The sequence below is a fragment of the Pelophylax lessonae genome (genome assembly GCF_965119305.1).
Source record: "Pelophylax lessonae genome assembly, chromosome: 2".
Classification (NCBI taxonomy): Eukaryota; Metazoa; Chordata; class Amphibia; order Anura; family Ranidae; genus Pelophylax; species Pelophylax lessonae.
In genome coordinates this window covers 95,299,752-95,318,221 of record NC_138769.1, presented here as the reverse complement: position 1 = coordinate 95,318,221, position 18,470 = coordinate 95,299,752, and the positions used below count along the sequence as shown (strand labels likewise).

The following is an 18,470-nucleotide window of genomic DNA, read 5'->3' as shown; positions in this document are numbered from 1 at the left end:
CCCTTTTGTTATCTCCTAACTCTGAGAACTCTCCATGAATTCCATACCTAGATTTTTACAACAAGCGGCAGTTATTGACAGCGCGTGTATGTTTTTTTGACCCTGCTGCTATTTTATCATATTTTTTTGACAGTACATTTTCGCTTGTTAGACATTTAATTAAGCATTTAATTAAACAGGGTGGCAAGCAAGCTAAAATTTGTCTTGGAGAGATGTTATGAAGCATTTCATTTAAGATGACACCTTGCCGCAAGCAAGAGAAGGAAGCAACAACAGCAGAATTCCTTATAAGAGTGTCTGCTCTGGATCCTGCAAAGAGATATAGAAATTGATTCACCAAGTCTGAGATTTGACCTGGATTGGATTGATATGTAGTTAATGGACAGCTACAAATATCAGCCAAATTCTTGGTTCATCCTCCAAAGTGCATTTATAGGAATACATTTTTAGGTTTCTTATTTAAAATATATGTATTGATTGATTGATCGATCATTCATACTATCAAAAAGTAATTTTTAAAATTTTAATAAGCTAAAAAAATATTGAACCTTAAGTGTTTTTTTTTTTTTTAGCTTAACACATTGTGTACAATATAAAAAAATAGCCAAATACATTTGTTACATTTCTTACCCCAGCACTTGCAGCTTACAACTTTCAATGCTACTGGCTATTGCTCTTTCAGTGCTACTTCACTAAACTTCCTGTTCTCGGACGAAATGTTTACCAGTGAACAGTGCAGTTTTATCAGTCCCTAGGAGGAAGATGGATTATCAGGGGCATGCTTTGCCAGCCTAGGCATTGGGGCTGAATGTTTCCTCTGATGCATACAGTGTAGAGAGACACATTTCTAGTCTCTGTATGCAAAGATGGCTCCATAGGACACTGCAAAAGAATGGAGCCACCCTGAAACAGAAAACCTGGGGCAGCGATCATGGCACAAGCTTAAACTGGAACATAGGTGTAGCACCCTCTTAGATATGTGCTAGGATTATATAGACAGATTTAGTGCTGGCTCAGATTTAGACTGTGTTCTGTGGAGCTGTGTTTTTCATAAATTCAGCTGGTCACATTGTAATCAGTGTGGCTGCAATTGCTAGGTCAGGTAAATGTAGCTGTGCTTAATGTTTTTAATGAGCTGATTAGTTAGGTCAGTTCAGTGTTCTTCACTACTGCTAGTCTGTTTACTCCCTCTGCTTTCCAGAGAAAAGTAGCACACTCTGGAACATAGGTGTGCAGTTATGCAAATGGCAGTATGAATATTTATACAGCCCTGGCCAATCCCAGGGAGCAGGCCCCTGAAAACTGCTGGGAAGCTGTATATATTCTTTGGGACGCTGAGCTCTGTGTCTTTTCCTGGAGAGGATTAGTCCAGCCTTGGGGGCTTGCTGACCTCCAGGGCAACACTGCCATTATCTTGCTGTTCGTGAGGCCTCAGTTGGGTGACTTGAGGGCCTGGATGCTGAGAAAGTTGACTGAGAAGCTGTCTGCTAAGGCCCCATGCACACAGGACATCAGAAAAAACGAGCTGCAGAGCCACTTCTAACGCCAGGAAAAAGCAGCTGTAAAAATGTGCTTTTAGTAGCTTTTTCCATTGGCGTTATTGCACGTTTGGCCACGTCGGCTTTTAGCAGCGTTTTTTCTGCCTCCATTCAAAATCAATGGTTGCCTAGGAGCGATCATTGATATGGCTTTCAGCCCATTGATGTGAATTGAAGTCGCATCACAAGTCGGATCAGGATGATCCGACTTGTGGTGCGACTTGCGCTCTGAGAATCTTGAGGGGGAACTCCACACCAAAATGGGAAAAAAAACGACGTGGGGTTCCCCCCCAGGTTCCAAACCAGGCCCTTTGGGTCTGGAATGGATTTTGAGGGGAGCCCCACGCCGAAAAAATGCCCCCCCCCCACAATCCATACGAGACCCTTATCCAAGCATGCAGCCCGGCAGGCCAGGAAAGGGGAGGGATGAGTGAGCGGCCCCACCCCCCTGGTGCTTTGGGGCAGGGGGAGCTCTGCAAGGTGAGAGGGGTAGGTGCTATGGAGAACCAGGGGGATAGCATGGCGGGGGGTGGGGGGAGTTCTTAAGGATGGTTGGGCTGCTGCCACCCCTCTTGTCAGTCATGTGGTTGCTAAAGGGGACATTGACTTGTGTTCTGAAGAGGTTAGTTTAAATAATTCCTTATGAAGGGACTATGCACTTAGTGCTCTAAAGAAATAAGCATGTGTGCTTTAACTGCTTCCACTATAGAGGAGCTCAGTCTATCTAGTTCTTTGTAAAGGGACTTGGTGCTCTAAAAAAACAAACCAGCTTCTAACTGCTTCTGTTACAAGCCAAGTCCACAGTTTGCTATATGCAAGGACTTCTGCTTCAGCATTACAGAAAGAGTTTGCTGTCCTCAAAAGGTACAGAGTTTCTGTTTTTGGAGTATACCACTCAGTTCCCTTAACTCTATCCAAGTTCTCCAAACATAAAAACAAACCCCCCACCCCCCCCCCCCCCCAGACTGGTTTTTGAGGAAAAGTGTGACTGAGCTGTGTGTGAGATGTCTTGCATTTCGAGTGTCAGCATGTGAAGTAAGTTTGGGCACAGTAGGGCCACTGGAAAAAGTGGCACATTCCCATAATATACTGGACTGATGAGCTGGTGGTGGCCTGCTGAGAAGAGGGCTGACCATGCAGCGGTGTGAAAAGCCCACCTTAAGTTTTGGCAGGTGCCTGATTACCTGGGACCTCATATTAAATAGGTCTCAAGTACAAGGATGGTTTCTCAAAATCCTAGCCTGAAACCATGGAACCTTCAGGGCCTTGCAAAGTAAGTAGCACCTGGCAAGGTGAGAGGGGTAGGTGCTATGGAGAACCAGGGGGATAGCATGGCGGGGTTCCATATCTGCCAACCATACATGACAACAGAAGTCTGCAATGGGCACCTGGGCTGGGAAATAGTCTAACAACCTGGTGCCTGAATGACCTGATTCTAACATACTGTATACAGGGCTTTTTTTCTCAGAGAATAGGTGCAGGAACTCCTCCCTTCTGAGTCCCCCTTAACTCCACCCCCTACCCACCTCCGAGCACCGTTCCTTGGTTCCATCCCTTACCCACCTCCCAATACCACCCTTTTTAGAGAATATAGAACCAAGTATCATTTTGTGGTGCTAAGTAATCTGTATGGAATTTGTTCATGATAACAAGAAAGGCAGTAAAATAAATCTAGCAACAATGGACACCCCAGTGACAATAGTTCCAGCCCAGCAACAATAGACTCCCAATAGCCAGCATTAATAGACCCTTCAGCAGCCAGCAACATCAGACCCCTTCCTCAATAGAAGATCCCTCTCAGCAACGATTGACCCCCTGCAACATAAGACCCACCACCAGCAACAATAGATCACCCACAAATAACAAAACACCCCCCGAGCAACAATCGAACCCCCTGCAAAAACAGATCCACTCCAGCAACAATAGATTCCTCAACGGCCAGCAACAAGTACCACTCCCTCAACAGTAAATCCCTCCAAGCAAAAACTGACCCCCCAGCAACAAAAGAGACCCACACAAGCAACAGAAGACCTTCCCAGAAACAATAGACCTCCTTCCTCCGCAAACAATAGATTCCCCAGCAGCCAGCATCAATAGACCCTCCAGCACACCCCAGCACCCCTTGCCATTACATACATTCAGTTCAGGAGGTGCCGGAACTGCGTTCCCCCACGTTCCCGCTGAAAAAAAGCCCTGACTGTATATACTGATATTAGAGTGAGTTCTTGCGAGCAGCTTGTATGCTTATAGAAAATAAATATTTTGAAGCAATTATGTAAATTGATTTAATAATATGTGTTTTTCTCAATCGCCTACACCTTGCACACTCTCATATATATCTGTGCTGAGATACAATAAACAACCTAATAAGTGCCGCTCTTCACTGTGTACATCCTCCTAGTTATATTTTAAACATTCTCAATAAAGCCTTAATATAATCCACCAGAAAATCTGTGATTTCAAAAACCACCTATCATATAGCTTTTGAATTCATAACATAAAAAAATTATAAATGCTTAAATCCAGTCCACGCATGCAAAACTTATCCATGCATATATGTGCCAAAAAAAACATCCACACAACATAATTAAAATGGTTGTTGTAAATAAATCGGTGCAGTAATGCTTGTTGTAAAGTCCCACAATGCTTATAGTTCAATGCGTGCTAATGCGCACCCTCCACCATCCATGTGTAGTCTCACCGTAGACTCTGACCACCCTTTTTACACTTGGTCAGAGGCAGCTTTTGTCCTGTGATTTAGGACTAGGTGCGCTCCCTGAGCGGATAAGCTCAGCCACAGAGTTTGGGCTCTCCTGCCTCAAGCAGCGATGCTCCCATCCATCCGGACATGAAAAGAAGAATCACTGGACATAGTGCTTAATCCTTATAAAAGGTTTATTTCTTTAAAAAGCTCTTACAACTATACACTCACTTTTTCACGGTGCTTCCAGAGCACCACTCCACTTGCTGCCCCAGACCATGGGAGTATCATGGTCTGGGGCTGCATAAGTGCTGCCGACATTGGGGAGCTACAGTTCATTGAGGGAACCATGAATGCCAGCATGTACTGTGACATAAACTGGGTACATTTTAGTTTAGCACACTTGCACCACTTTCTGGTTAACATGGACTGATTTTAGTTCTGCACTGCAATGGACCACCTTGGTGTGAAGGGGCTCTTAATGTAGCTCACTAAAGCAGCCCATGCAGCTGGAACATAATGGCACAGGTGTCATTAGTAGGATTGAAATAATATGGTGGTTTAAGGGCCTGAACGCATTCATTTTTTTATTTTTTTTATTAGGCCCCTGTCAAACATACAGTATATCTTGTGTATATATGTGTTTCTGTAAAGTGTTAGGCCCCTTTCACACTATCCGCTCCGTTGGCGAACTCCGTTTTTCTCAGCGGGGGATCAATCCGACGATCCCCCGATGAGCAGGTGGATGGCAGCTCCGTCTCCGCTCTGTGTGCGGAGACGGAGCTGTCAGGTCCCCGCTGTCCAGAGATGTATAGTAACTAAGTAGAACTACTTCACTACTGTACTTAAGTACCGAAAGGCGGTATCTGTACTTTCCTAGAGTAGAATTTTTTTCTCCTACTTCCACTTTTACTTCACTACATTTTCTCGATGATTTCAATACTTCTACTCCGATATTTTCTTTTTTGTGCTGCATAGTTACTCGTTACTATTATAAAAATTACCACTGCCAGAACAGTAGATGGCAGGTTTCATGAAGCTCAAAACATGTGTATTATCACCGCATACGAAAATAAATGCTACTGTATGTATAAATAAAAGCTGCATTTGAAATAATAAAAAACAATATGATGTTCAAACTTTTGACTTCTTTCTTTAATAACTACATAACACAGTACTTGTACTTTTACTTTCAGTACTTGAGTAGCAATTTTTTTTTCAAAACTACTGGTACTTTTACTTTCAGTACTTGAGTAGCAAATTTTTAAAAAAAACTACTTGCAGTACTTAAGTACAAAAAAATGTTGAATACTTTAGTACTTCTACTCAAGTCACTTTTTGATCAAGCACTTCCACTTCTACTCAAGTCACTTTTTGATCGAGCACTTGTACTTTTACTCAAGTATGGGTTTCAAGTACTTTATACAACTCTGCCGCTGTCCTCTATGGGGGAATCAGACAGGCGGTCCGTTCTCATCCGATCCCATCTTATCTGATCCGCCAGATGGATGGAAAATAGGGTTTCCATCCGTCCGGATTGGACGGACAGGATCTTCACTGACATCCGCTGCCCCATAGAGATGCATGGGGCGTCCGTTCAGATCCACCTGAAAAACTGACAGGCGCATCTAAACGTTCCGCTAGTGTGAAAGGGGCCTTAAGCTGGAAGTGGTCCTCACACACCTGTGAAAAAACATGGCCCCTCCATTCATAGAAGCTGTACTATAACTTCTATAAATAAAAAACAATCCATAAATGGAGGACAGGCAGATGAATGAAAGGTCCACCTCCTCCATTAATAGAGGGCTTTTAATTCATGGAAGCTTCTGTGAATGGAGGAGGAGGGTGGCGAGGGCAGACTTAGCCATCACTCTTGATGAGTGCCTGTCACAGATCCAGTGCTGGTATTCACCTCTCAGAAAACAATTGTTTTCCATGTGCTGTAGTGGTAACATGTACTTGTTTAGTGCGGAAAAAAGGAGGTCGCCTAACCTGGTGTGAATGAGCCTCCAACAGAGGAATGTAGGAAAAAAATGGAAATGTTCTGCTTTGCTGCTGCCCATCACCTGCTGTGTCAAATCTATGGACGGCCCCCACCTTTAAAACCTATATGTATTTGAATATGTAATGATATTCTCATTAGTATAACTTTATTAATCATACATTTACACCCCTGATACAGTTTTATATCTTTTGCACTAAGACCGATTTTGTATTTTTTCAATACTGTTTATGTAAATATCTGTGTTATGATTAACATGATATACCATTATCTGTAATGCAGTTATGTATTTCTCTCTTGCACCACCAATTTTCCCTCAATAAAAAAGTTTGTATACAAATTAAACCTGTTTATCTATCCTCACGCTTTTCAGTCACTTCATTAAATGTAAGTCCTGGTTCACATATATGCGATGACAGACATCGCACGTGATTCGGAACGCACTGCTCTGCAAATCACATGCGATGTCTGATGCAAATTCAGCCATACAGCCAGGGGAGGTTGCAAATGGTGATGATTAATGGGGAGTACTCGGATTTGGCGGGTGTGGAATGTGGGGTCCCCCAGGGTTCTGTCCTGGGGCCAATCCTGTTTAATTTATTCATAAATGATCTAGAGGAGGGGATATCGAGTAAAATCTCAGTATTTGTGTATGATACTAAACTAAGCATGCCAATATCTTCTGGGCAGGATGTGGAAACCTTACAAGCGGACCTGAACAATATTATTGGGTGGGCAACTACATGGCGGGTGAGGTTTAATGTTGAAAAATGTAAAGTAATGCACCTGGGTGCCAGAAACCAGAAAGCAAGCTACTCACTAGGGGGGGGGGGAACCTCTGGGTGAGTCTAGGATGGAAAGGGACCTGGGGGGTACTGGTAGACAATAAGGATGATCGAACGGTTCGGGTCCACCACCCAACATTGGGTGTTCGAGGTTCGGCCGAATTTAGAACTTTTTGCCCAAAAAGTTCGGAATTCGGCAACCAGAACCGCCCAAAATGCAATGCTTCAGGAAATGGGCTTTAAAAGCCCGTGATTGGACCAGAACCATTAGCAAAAGCCAATTGAGAGGGCAGGAGAATGCTAGGAATGTGATTGGAGTGACTAGGGGGTCCCTAGACCAATCATTAGTGAATACGCCCCCCAGTATATAAGATCGCCCCCGCCATATTCCCAGCATTGTTATACTGGACATGGAAGAGAGTGGAAGCAGTTCTGTTAATTTTACTTTAAAAGTGTCATTTAGCTATTTATTAGTGTGAGGAAAGGGATATCTAGTGTAGTTAGAGTGCTCCTTTACACTTAAGTTAGCTTCAAAAATGTAGTTTCTGTAGGGAAAGTGTTAAGTGTAAGGGGACCGTAGTGTAGTGTAGGGTTAACTGACAGTGACTGCTATGGCAGGGTGACAAAACCCTTCCATAGCAGGGTGACCGCTATAGAGAAATGATCATTTCTCTGAGTTGCTTCGGGACAGGTATGTGGCTTCTCACCAGCAAGCATTTTTTATGCTGCAGGGGCTGCCACTGCCAGTGCTTTTTTGAGGACATGTTTGATGTCAGACATGACATCTGAAAATATGTATAGGGGGTATATATAGACATATATGTCTGAATATATACCCCTAGACATATATAGGTGTGATAGTAGCAGAAATAAATGCTTGCGCTAATGAAATCATTTACAGTAATATATTTCTGCTACTATCACACCTATATATGTCTAGGGGTATATATTCAGACATATATGCCTATATATACCCCCTATACACATGTTCAGATGTTTTGCCTGCCTCAAAAGAACCCCAAAAAATGCCAAAAAAACGCTAGTGTCAAAAAAAAAAAAAATGCCCAGGTGTGTTTTTGCTGGCATTTTTTGGGGGGTTTTGGAGGCAGGGAAAACATCAGAACTTGTGCACAGTACCACTATACACAAGTTCAGATGTTTTTCCTGACTGCAAAGAACCCAAAAAAATGCCTTCTATTAAACCGGCAAGGTGTTACAGCAGAGAAGCCATATTCCTGTGCTGAAAGTTTTCTAATACAAACAATCTTTTTTTTTTTATGGTTCTGGACATGCTACAGAGCTGAAACTTCACATGTACACTTTTTAGACCCGCCAGATCTGAAATCCAAAGTAAAAATAAAAAAATCTCTTTTTTTTTTTTTTTTTTTTTATACTTTTCAATCATTGGCTTTTTTTATCAAAAATGACAATTTTTAAGAACTTTTTTTTGTGTGATTTTGTGTCTGGGGGGTCTAAAAGGTGTACCTGTGAAGTTTCAGCTCTGTAGCATGTCCAGAACCAGAAAAAAAGATCATATAGGTGTTAAAGTTAAAGGAGGCTCCCGAACCACATCCCTGTTCTACTGAAAAATTATCTCTTTTTTTTCATGGTTCTGGACATGCTACAGAGCTGAAACTTCACATGCACACCTTTTAGACCCCCCAGATACTAAATCCAAAGTAAAAATCAAAAAATCTCTTTTTTTTTTTTTTTTAAATTTTTCAATAATTGGCTTTTTTATCAAAAATGACAATTTTTAAGAACTTTTTTTTGTGTGATTAATAGTTAATGGGGCATGACCCAGAACCCTAGGCACTTTTTAGGGGCATTTATTGGGTTTTGGGGCTTCAAAATGGTGTTTTTTGATTACCGAAGTTCGGGTCCCATTGATTTCAATGGGGTTCTGAAATCCGAACCGAACTTTCGTGAAGTTCGGGTGTTCTGGTCGAACCAAACTTTTCAAAAGTTCGATCATCCCTAGTAGACAACAGGCTTGGCAGTGGCATGCAATGCCAAGCCGCTGCAAGCAAAGCCAACAGAATACTGGCATGTATAAAAAAGGGGATTCACTCCAGAAATAAAGAGATTATTCTCCCACTCTACAAGACTCTGGTCCGGCCACATCTGGAGTATGCTGTCCAGTTCTGGGCACCGGTCCTCAGGAAGGATGTGCTGGAATTGGAGAAAGTCCAGAGAAGGGCAACAAAAATAATTAGGGGAATGGAGGACATCGGCTATGAGGAAAGACTACAAGCACTGAACTTATTCTCTCTGGAGAAGAGACGATTGAGGGGGGATATGATATCAATGTACAAATACTGTACTGGCGACCCGAGCATATGGAAAAACCTATTCAGAGAAAGGAAATACAATAAGACACGTGGCCACTCACTAAAACTAGAGGAAAGGCGGTTTAACCTTAAAATACGCAGAGGGTTCTTCACTGTAAGAGCAGTAAGGATGTGGAATTCTCTTCTGCAAACAGTGGTATCAGCAGGGAGCATTGATAGTTTAAAAAAACTATTAGATGGGCACCTTAAAGACCACAACATACAGGAGTATACAATGTACGGTTAACAGCAAAAACGCACACATCATAGGTTGAACTGGATGGACTGGTGTCTTTTTTCAACCTCACTAACTATGTAACTATGTATGTCTGAATTCACATTAGATACACAACTCGCACAGGACCCTTTTTTGGGTCCACACCAGAATCGGATCGCATTGATGTTCACACCTATGCAATTAGATTCATGTCCAAACTGACAGTTTGCACTGCGATATGCAGACTGATCTGGGGGTGTCGTTAACTTTGTATTGACACCCCCAGCAATTCGCATAGGGCAGTGTGAACTGCCCACGAGTTGAAAGTGATGCTGGAACCCGCAGTGGATTGGCAGGTTTCCCGCATCTCATATATGTGAACCGGGACTAAAGCCAGCCGCATCACTCATACATTTCAGTTTTACTGTATTTATAGTTTTTTACATGTGCCCAGTCATTTGTTTTACCTTTCGGCTCCTGCATAGTTTTTATTTTTACTATTATTATTATTATTGTTATTAATTTGGTAAGAGGAAGTATAAATTGGGATTCTGAAACATACTTTAATCTGAATCACGGTTTTCTGGGTGTCTCACATGAGACCTGACCAACACCCTGAGAGTTACATAATTGCTTTTATGTAATTAATTGGAAATTACGGGGACTGATAATGATTCATATGCAAAGGTAATCAGGAACAAAGTTGGCATCGCATGTGTTGCAAATCAGTTTAGACGTAGTCAAATAATGAAGCAATATCTGTTTTGTTCTAAGATATATACACTATATTGACAAAAGTAATGGGGCACCTGCCACGACCTCTATGGATTGGTCAGCTGCAGTATACACTATATTGCCAAAAGTATTGGGACGCCTGCCTTTACACGCACATGAACTTTAATGTCATCCCAGTCTTAGTCCGTAGGGTTAAATTTTGAGTTTGCACCACCTTGCAGCTATAACAGCTTCAACTCTTCTGGGAAGGCTGTCCACAAAGTTTAGGAGTGTCTATGGGAATGTTTGACCATTCTTCCAGAAACGCATTTGTGAGGTCAGGCACTGATGTTGTACGAGAAGGCCTGGCTTGCATTCTTTGCTCTATTTCATTCCAAAGGTGTTCTATCGTGTTGAGGGGGATTATGGTGTGGGTTTGTTTTTCAGGGGTAGGTCTTGGCCCCTAATGCCTTGTTTCCACTGAGCGGTACGGTTCGGTTCGGTACAGTTCAGTACGGTTCGGTACGGTACACCTTGATCAAGCTTGCGTTTCCACCACCAACAGTACCTCAGCAAAAACAGTACCGCAACAGTATAGCTCCACCCTGTTGGTACGGTACTAATGTGCTTGGTACCCCAACAAAAAGGTCCCAAAAAAGTGGTACGGTACGGTTCGGAATTAGGGTACCATTTACAATTTTGGACAATGGAAATGGCAAAAATTGCGTACCGTACCGAACCGGACCATACCGTACCGCTCTGTGGAAACGGGGCATTCGTTCCAATGAAGTGAACTCTTAAGGCATCAGCATACTAAGACATTTTGGACAATTTGGGGATGGCCCCTTCCTGTTCCAACTTGACTGCACACCAGTGCACAAAACAAGGTCCATAAAGGCATGGATGAGCGAGTTTGGGGTGGAGGAACATAACTGGCCTTAACAGAGTCCTGACCTCAACCCGATAGAACATTTTTGGGATAAATTTGAGTGCCCTGTCCCTCCAAGCTCGCACGCAGAAGCAAATGCATATGCAAGTCACGCCCACATATGTGATCGATGTTCAAACCACACATGTGAGGTATCGCCATAATTGTTAGAGTGAGAGCAATAATTCTAGCACAAGACCTCCTCTGTAACTCTAAACTGGTAACCTGTAGACATTTTTAAAACAGAGCCTATGGAGATTTTTAGGTACCAATGTTTGTCGCCATTCCACGAGTGTGCGCAATTTTGAAGCATGACATGTTAGGTTTCTATTTACTCGGCATAACATTACCTTTCACATTATAGAGAAACATTTATTATTTTTTTATTTAAAATAATGTATTTTTTCCAACAAAAAAAAATGCATTTGTAAGACCACTGCGCAAATATGGTGTGACAAAGTTTTTCAACGATTTCCATTTTATTCTCTAGGGTCACTGCTAAAAAATTATATAACATTTCTAAGTAATTTATCTAGCAAAAAAATACTTTAACTTGTAAACAACAAGTGTCAGAAATAGGCTTGGTTCTTAAGTGGTTAAAGAGGACCTTATTTCAAAATGGGGGGTCTGCATATACCCCATATACACCGAATGTAAAAAAAAAGTGCATTAAAAAACAAAAATTCAGATCAGGAGAAAAGTTAATTTTACACACAGCGCCTTTGTAACTTTTCTTATAAACTGTTTTTTTTTTTTCTGCCACATTTTCACATTGGGGAGTTGGGGGGGGGGGGGGGGGGTTTAACTAATACCTTCTATTTCAGTCCACTTTAAGGTGTAACTCAATTAAACTCTCAGCTTCAATCATCTAAGCAAGCATGAGTTTGCTGATTGCAAAGCTATAAGGCATTCTAAATATCTGAAGCACAGGGACATGGTGGGTTTGGAGTTCTGAGAAACATTTTAGGTTTCACTGGGGTAGTGTGCCCGCTTATTGTCACCAACAAGGAATTTAAGCTCTTCTTCACCAGTGGTCTCCAAACTGTGGCCTAGGCGCCAGATGTGGTCCTTTGCTTGCCTTTATCCGGGCTCTTGGAAGACTTTTCCTCCAACTGACACCATCATTGTGGCACTATTCCTCCCACTAAAACCAATGATGGGGCATTGTTTACTCCCATCGATCCCGGGGCATTTTCTACTCCCACTGGCCACATTTAAACCCCGTAAAGCTTGAAAGACATTAAACTGGCCGTTTGTTTAAAAAGTTTGGAGACCCCTGCCATAGAGTATAAGAAGCATTTGGTGGAAAGGACCTGGGAAAATGTTATACAGTATGTGCAGATTCTCTTTTATTTATAGGTGCCGGGGAAGGGGGCCCAAGGTTGGTTCGAGGTCAGTAGAAGATGTGACACCCAAACCTGGGCTTTAAAACCTTGCTCCTTAAATCAGCGAGCATGTTACCTGATGGTATTAAATGATGCACTAATGAAGGCAGCATGATAGCCAGACAAGGTGACATTTAGGGCTTGTTCAGAGATACGGCAGCCTTTGCTGACCCTCTGAAAAGTAATCTGCAGTGGAATGCTTTTCAGAGAACAGTTGGGGGGCTTTCAACAAAGGCAATATTTCACCTCCTTGTCCCCTGTTTTAACCTTTAAAAGGCCAAACCATTGCATGTGGTTGCAGGATCATTGCACCAAGACCCCAGTAACTTGAATGGCCCATGTTGGGTCACGGCACTGCACTGCACAGGGGGATTCATTTTTGCCATGATCATGACATGTGTATGTGTATAGCCCTGAGCTGTATGTTCTTGTTCAGGTAGGCAGTCCGGGGGGGGGGGGGGGGGTGTTTGAGCTGTAAGACTGCAGTTCAATCACCTGCCTTTCCTGACTCCTGGCCACAGGACTAAATGAGCTCTAAAAGAGGAATATAAGCACAAAATGTAAATGTTCTGCTTTGGTGCTGCCTGTCATCCTGCTGCATCAGACCCAAGATGTCTCATGGTAAAGTCAGCTCAGGCCAGGCGGGTCAGCTCACACCCTTTAAACTGTGCATATATCTTTATGCATTTTCTTATAAGCCACTTCATTAGATGACCAACCATTAACATCACTCATGGATTTCATTTTCCAGGTATTTATAGTTGCTCACATGTGCGCAGTAATAAATTGTACCTTTCAACTCCAGTGTAGTTTATTTTTCTATTTTGGTAACAGGAAGTATATATTGGCATATTGAAATGAACTTTAATTTGAATCACTATTTTTGGGTGTTCCGCATGAGAACAGAACAACCCTCCAAGAATTACATAATTAATATAATTGATGCAATACATCAGAAGGGATTGGGACTAGTAATACGTAATGTTCAAAGCTAATCAGGAACAAATTCTTCATCACATATTGCAAATCAATTTAGAATAGTAAAATAATGAAGCAATGTTTCGTTTGTTCTAGGATATACAGGTTCTCATTTTCGTTGTTAACCACTTAAGCCCTGGAAGATTTTACCCCCTTCCTGACCAGGGCCTATTTTGCGATTCGGCACTGCGTGACTTTAACGGGCGATTGCACGGTTGTGCGACGCTATACCTAAACGAATTTGACGTCCTTTTTTTTCCCACAAACAGAGCTTTCTTTTGGTGGTATTTGATCACCTGTGCGATTTTTACTTTTTGCGCTATAAACATAAAAACAGCGTAAATTTTGCAAAAATAACAATATTTTTCACATTTTTTATATGAAATTCCCCCCCAAAAAAAAGTAAAAATCAAAATTTTTTAACATTTTGGGCCAATTTTTTTTTTTTTACCATATGTTTGGTAAAAAAAAATCACAAAAAGCGTATTTTATTGCGTTTACTAACTAAGGGAAAGATTTTTGTCATTTTTGTTGTTTTTATTTAATGTGTAATGGCGGCGATCTGCAATTTGTTTTGTGGGACTGTGAAATTGCGGCGGACAGATCGGACCCTTGACTGACATTTTTGACACTTTTGGGGTTACCAGTGACATTGCTACAGTAATCAGTGCTATACATATGCACTGTTACTGTAAAAGTACACTGGCAGTGAAGGGGTTAACTTTTTTGAGAGGGAGGGGTTAAGTGTGTCCCCAGGGGCGTGATTCTAACTGTGATTGGCTGTGGCTTGAGGTGTAGGAACAGTGATCAACGGTCCTAAATAGTAGAACCGTATGATCACCATTCCTACACAGGGGAGAATGACAGGCGGCTTGTTTACATCAGCCGCCTGCCTTTCTCCCTCTGCACCGACGATTGCCGAGTGACCGGTGGACATCGGGTCCACGGGTCACGCGCACGGGGGGGGTCCGTGACCATGGGGGAGTGGGAGCACGCCTCTGGCAGGGCGCGCTCGCTCCCTAGACCCTCACAGGCTAGCAACGTAGCCCTACGTCGCTCTGCCTGTGAGGGGCTGACCGCCAACATAAATAGTCATGCGGCGGTCGGCAAGTGGTTAAAATGCAAATTTCAAGATCCGCTTATTAGTTAGACTCATGACCCATCCCCATGTAAAACTGCATCAAAAAACAAAAACACAAGTTAGAAGAATAGTTCCTTTTGTTCACAGCACCTTTTTATTTTTATCTTTTTCCTTTAGTCTTCTTTATGTAGTATTTTACATGGGGACTAACAAATAAGCAGACCTTGCATTTTGGTTAATTTTAAAAATCCAACTTAAAGCCCAAAGTAACTTTCAGTAATCAACTAAATACATTCCAGGCAGTGGTGTATTTTGGTTTTGTTCTGCTCTAGGCAAAAATCAGGCGCCCCCCCCCTCCCCCTCATCTAAATTTGTCCCACCCCAGCCCGCGGTATACGGTTCTTGTCTCGGGGTCTGATGAGGAAGCTGCAGCCATTCACAGTGAACAGCTGCGGCTTCCTCATCAGACCCTGAAACATGATTTGTCCAAGTGCCACATATGTGGTCAATGGGGCATAGGATGGGGTCAGCAGGGCAGATGATGGGGTTAGCAGGGTATAGGACAGGGGTCAGTAGGGCAGAGCATGGGGTCAATGGTGCAGAAGATGGGGCCAGTGGGGCATAGGACATTGATCTCAATATGAACTCCTACCAATAAGCACTGTATGATCTCCTACCTGTGACCAATGATTGCAGTATGATCTCCTACCTGTAACCAATAATCACAGTATGATCCCAGTATTAACAAAGTAGTGATTGCATCTTGAAGTTTGGTTGCAGCATTTTCTCTTCCTACTCTCCAGTGACAGGCATCAAGGATACACACAGACTGCAGTGACCTCACACTATCCCATCTGCATTCACCTTGTCCCCATCCACCCTAGACAGCCCAGGCAGGGATCCCCGGGTGTCATCACTGATCTGCCAGGCGCTTCTCTCGGATGTTCTTCCATAGCAGGTCCCAGGCTTTGGTGGTGGAGTCCTTTAACTTTTCACTCAGAGACCTCCTCAAGAGGAATTTGGCAGACCATTTACTTGTCATTGTAAATCCCTCAGCATCTTCATCATCATCCCGGCTTCTTCCCCCACAGCAGAGCCCTGGGTGAGAGGAAAAGAGGGAGGGGTCAGGGGGACAGTGGCTGATAATCACAGGAGGGGACACTGGCAGAGGATTGAGCTGTCTTGTTTAGGAGCAGAAACTGCTCTTTAATTAGGCCAATTAGGCAGCCGCAAAGCCTAATTAAAGAGCCGCCTCTGCTCTTCTGCCTGGGGGGGGCGCTAACCCCCTGAATAATGCCGCCCAAGGCAAACGCCTTGTTTGCCTCATGGTGGACACACCCTGATTCCAGGTATATCACTACAAAGTTGTGCAAGGTTTTACAGTTTATTTTCTTTAGAAAGCCACAGCCTGAGTAGAAAAGCCTGTCTATTGCCAGAATGCTGCAGAGAAGGACTCTTGCTCTCTGTGCAGAAGCAGTGGTCTCTGTTCAGATTTGAAGTTAAGCTTTGCACTCAGCAGGGAGCATGAGCTTTGCTGATTGCAAAGCTACAAATCTGACTCACCAGGGGGCATTCTGAATATCTGGTGGACAGGGACATGGTGAATTTAAAATTGTGAGAGACATTTTGGGTGTTACTGGTAGTATGGTCTCTCAGTGTTGCTACCAGGTCACCTTCGCCATGGAGTCTGAGGAGTAATGGGTGTTTCCAAGGAACCCATTTATGGGCTTAAGGCTTTCTTGTATATTGGAGGCCTTGGATTTACTACAATAGTGACAGGTGACATGCAGGTCAATCCCAGTTGGTAAAGGAGGCCTTGGTCAAGGCAGAAGGTATCCAGTTCAAAAATGAGGCAGAGGTGGGGGTGTCAAACTCCAACGTCCACTGCTATGCTTAATGGTTTCTCTTCCTGGCATCTGTGCCACTACTGTGTTCTGTAGTCACATAGGGGGCACTGGGAGAAACCACTGCACTGAAAGGGGATAGCAGAAATTTGACATTCTCAACTGTGTTCAATGTTGAAGTCTTTCCTGGAAGCAGTGAAGATCCAGATCTTTTAGTGTGGGACACTCTAGTGTGGGCTTAAAAGAATTGATGGAAGGGCAACCACCAGGAGTGAAGCCTGGCTTATTTTGACTCAACACGGTAAACCTCACCCGGCCCGGACACGGAAAGGATTGACAGATTGATAGCTCTTTCTCAATTCTGTGTGCGGTGGTGAATTGACGTTCTTAGTTGGTAAAGCGATTTGTCTGGTTAATTCCGATAACGAACGAGACTCCTCCATACTAACTAATTACGCGACCCCTGGTGGTCCGCGTCCAACTTCTTAGAGGGACAAGTGGCGTTCAGCCACACGAGATTGAGCAATAACAGGTCTGTGATGCCCTTAGATGTCTGGGGCTGCATGCGCGCTACACTAAACGGACCAGTGAGTGTCTAAGCTTCGCCAACAGGCACCTCGAGGCATCCAGTGCAGCAACGCGACAGATCCCGAAGAAGCTGGCGGGAGCACCGGGGAGTAGTTCATCTGTCCTTTATCTATTTATCTATTCATCCCACCAGGTTGCTAGGAAGCATTCCTGTCAGGTTGCAGAAAGGCTAAAAAAGTCAGAAAGTGTTTAAGGAACTAGTCTGCAGCAAGGAAAGATGTAGCCAGGGATTAAAAACTGACCGCACTAGGCATGAGAGCCCCAAGTGGTCAGTTTCTTGCTGTGCTTAAACTCAGCCTGCTCTGCTCAAATGATCAGACTTTTCATCACACCCCCACCCCTGAACAGCTATTTACTGATATCATCAGTGTACTGCTGTTTCTCCTTATGCAGCTGAGAACAGATATCTGTCCTGGGACCAATCTTGTTTAATTTATTCATAAATGATCTAGAGGAGGGGATATCTAGCACAATCTTGGTATTTGCAGATGCTATTAAACTAAGCATGCCAATATCTTCTATGCAGGATGTGGAAATCTTACAAGCGGACCTGAACAAAATAATGGGGTAGGCAACTACATGGCAGATGAGGTTTAATGTTGAAAAATGTAAAGTAATGCACTTGGGCGTCAGAAACACGAAAGCAAGCTACTCACTGGGGGGGGGGGGGGGAACCTCTGGGTGAATCTAAGATGGAAAAGGACCTTGGGGTACTGGTGGACAACAGGCTTGGCAATGGCATGCAATGCCAAGCCGCTGCAAGCAAAGCCAACAGAATACTGGCATGTATAAAAAAGGGGATTCACTCCAGAAATAAAGAGATTATTCTCCTACTCTGCAAGACTCTGGTCCGGCCACATCTGGAGTATGCTGTCCAGTTCTGGGCACCGGTCCTCAGGAAGGATGTGCTGGAACTGGAGAAAGTCCAGAGAAGGGCAACAAAAATAATTAGGGGAATGGAGGACATCAGCTATGAGAAAAGACTACAAGCACTGAACTTATTCTCTCTGGAGAAGAGACGCTTGAGGGGGGATATGATATCAATGTACAAATACTGTACCGGTGAGGGCCCTAGCATAAGGAACAAACTTTTTAGAGAAAGGGAATACAATAAGACACGTGGCCACTCACTAAAACTAGAGGTAAAATGGTTTAACCTTAAAATACGTAGGGGGTTCTTTACTGTCAGAGCAGTAAGGATGTGGAATTCTCTTCCACAAGCAGTTGTATCAGCAGGGAGCATCGATAGTTTCAAAAAACTATTAGATGGGCACCTTAAAGACCACAACATACAGGGGTATACAATGTACTTACACACACATCATAGGTTGAACTGGATGGACTGATGTCTTTTTTCAACCTCACAAACTATCTAACTA

The 18,470-nt window shown here is 43.2% G+C and overlaps 1 long non-coding RNA gene across 1 annotated transcript in view; it reads right to left on the bottom strand.

Annotated features, from left to right (window-relative positions):
- Positions 1 to 229: 229 nt before the first annotated feature.
- Positions 230 to 18,470, bottom strand: part of LOC309545211 — a 288,066-nt gene continuing 269,825 nt past the window's right edge. The window contains exons 2-3 of the long non-coding RNA XR_014224883.1: positions 18,211 to 18,400; positions 230 to 243 (exon numbers count right to left, since the gene is read on the bottom strand). This is a non-coding gene — a long non-coding RNA (uncharacterized lncRNA). The remainder of the gene's footprint in view (positions 244 to 18,210; positions 18,401 to 18,470) is intronic.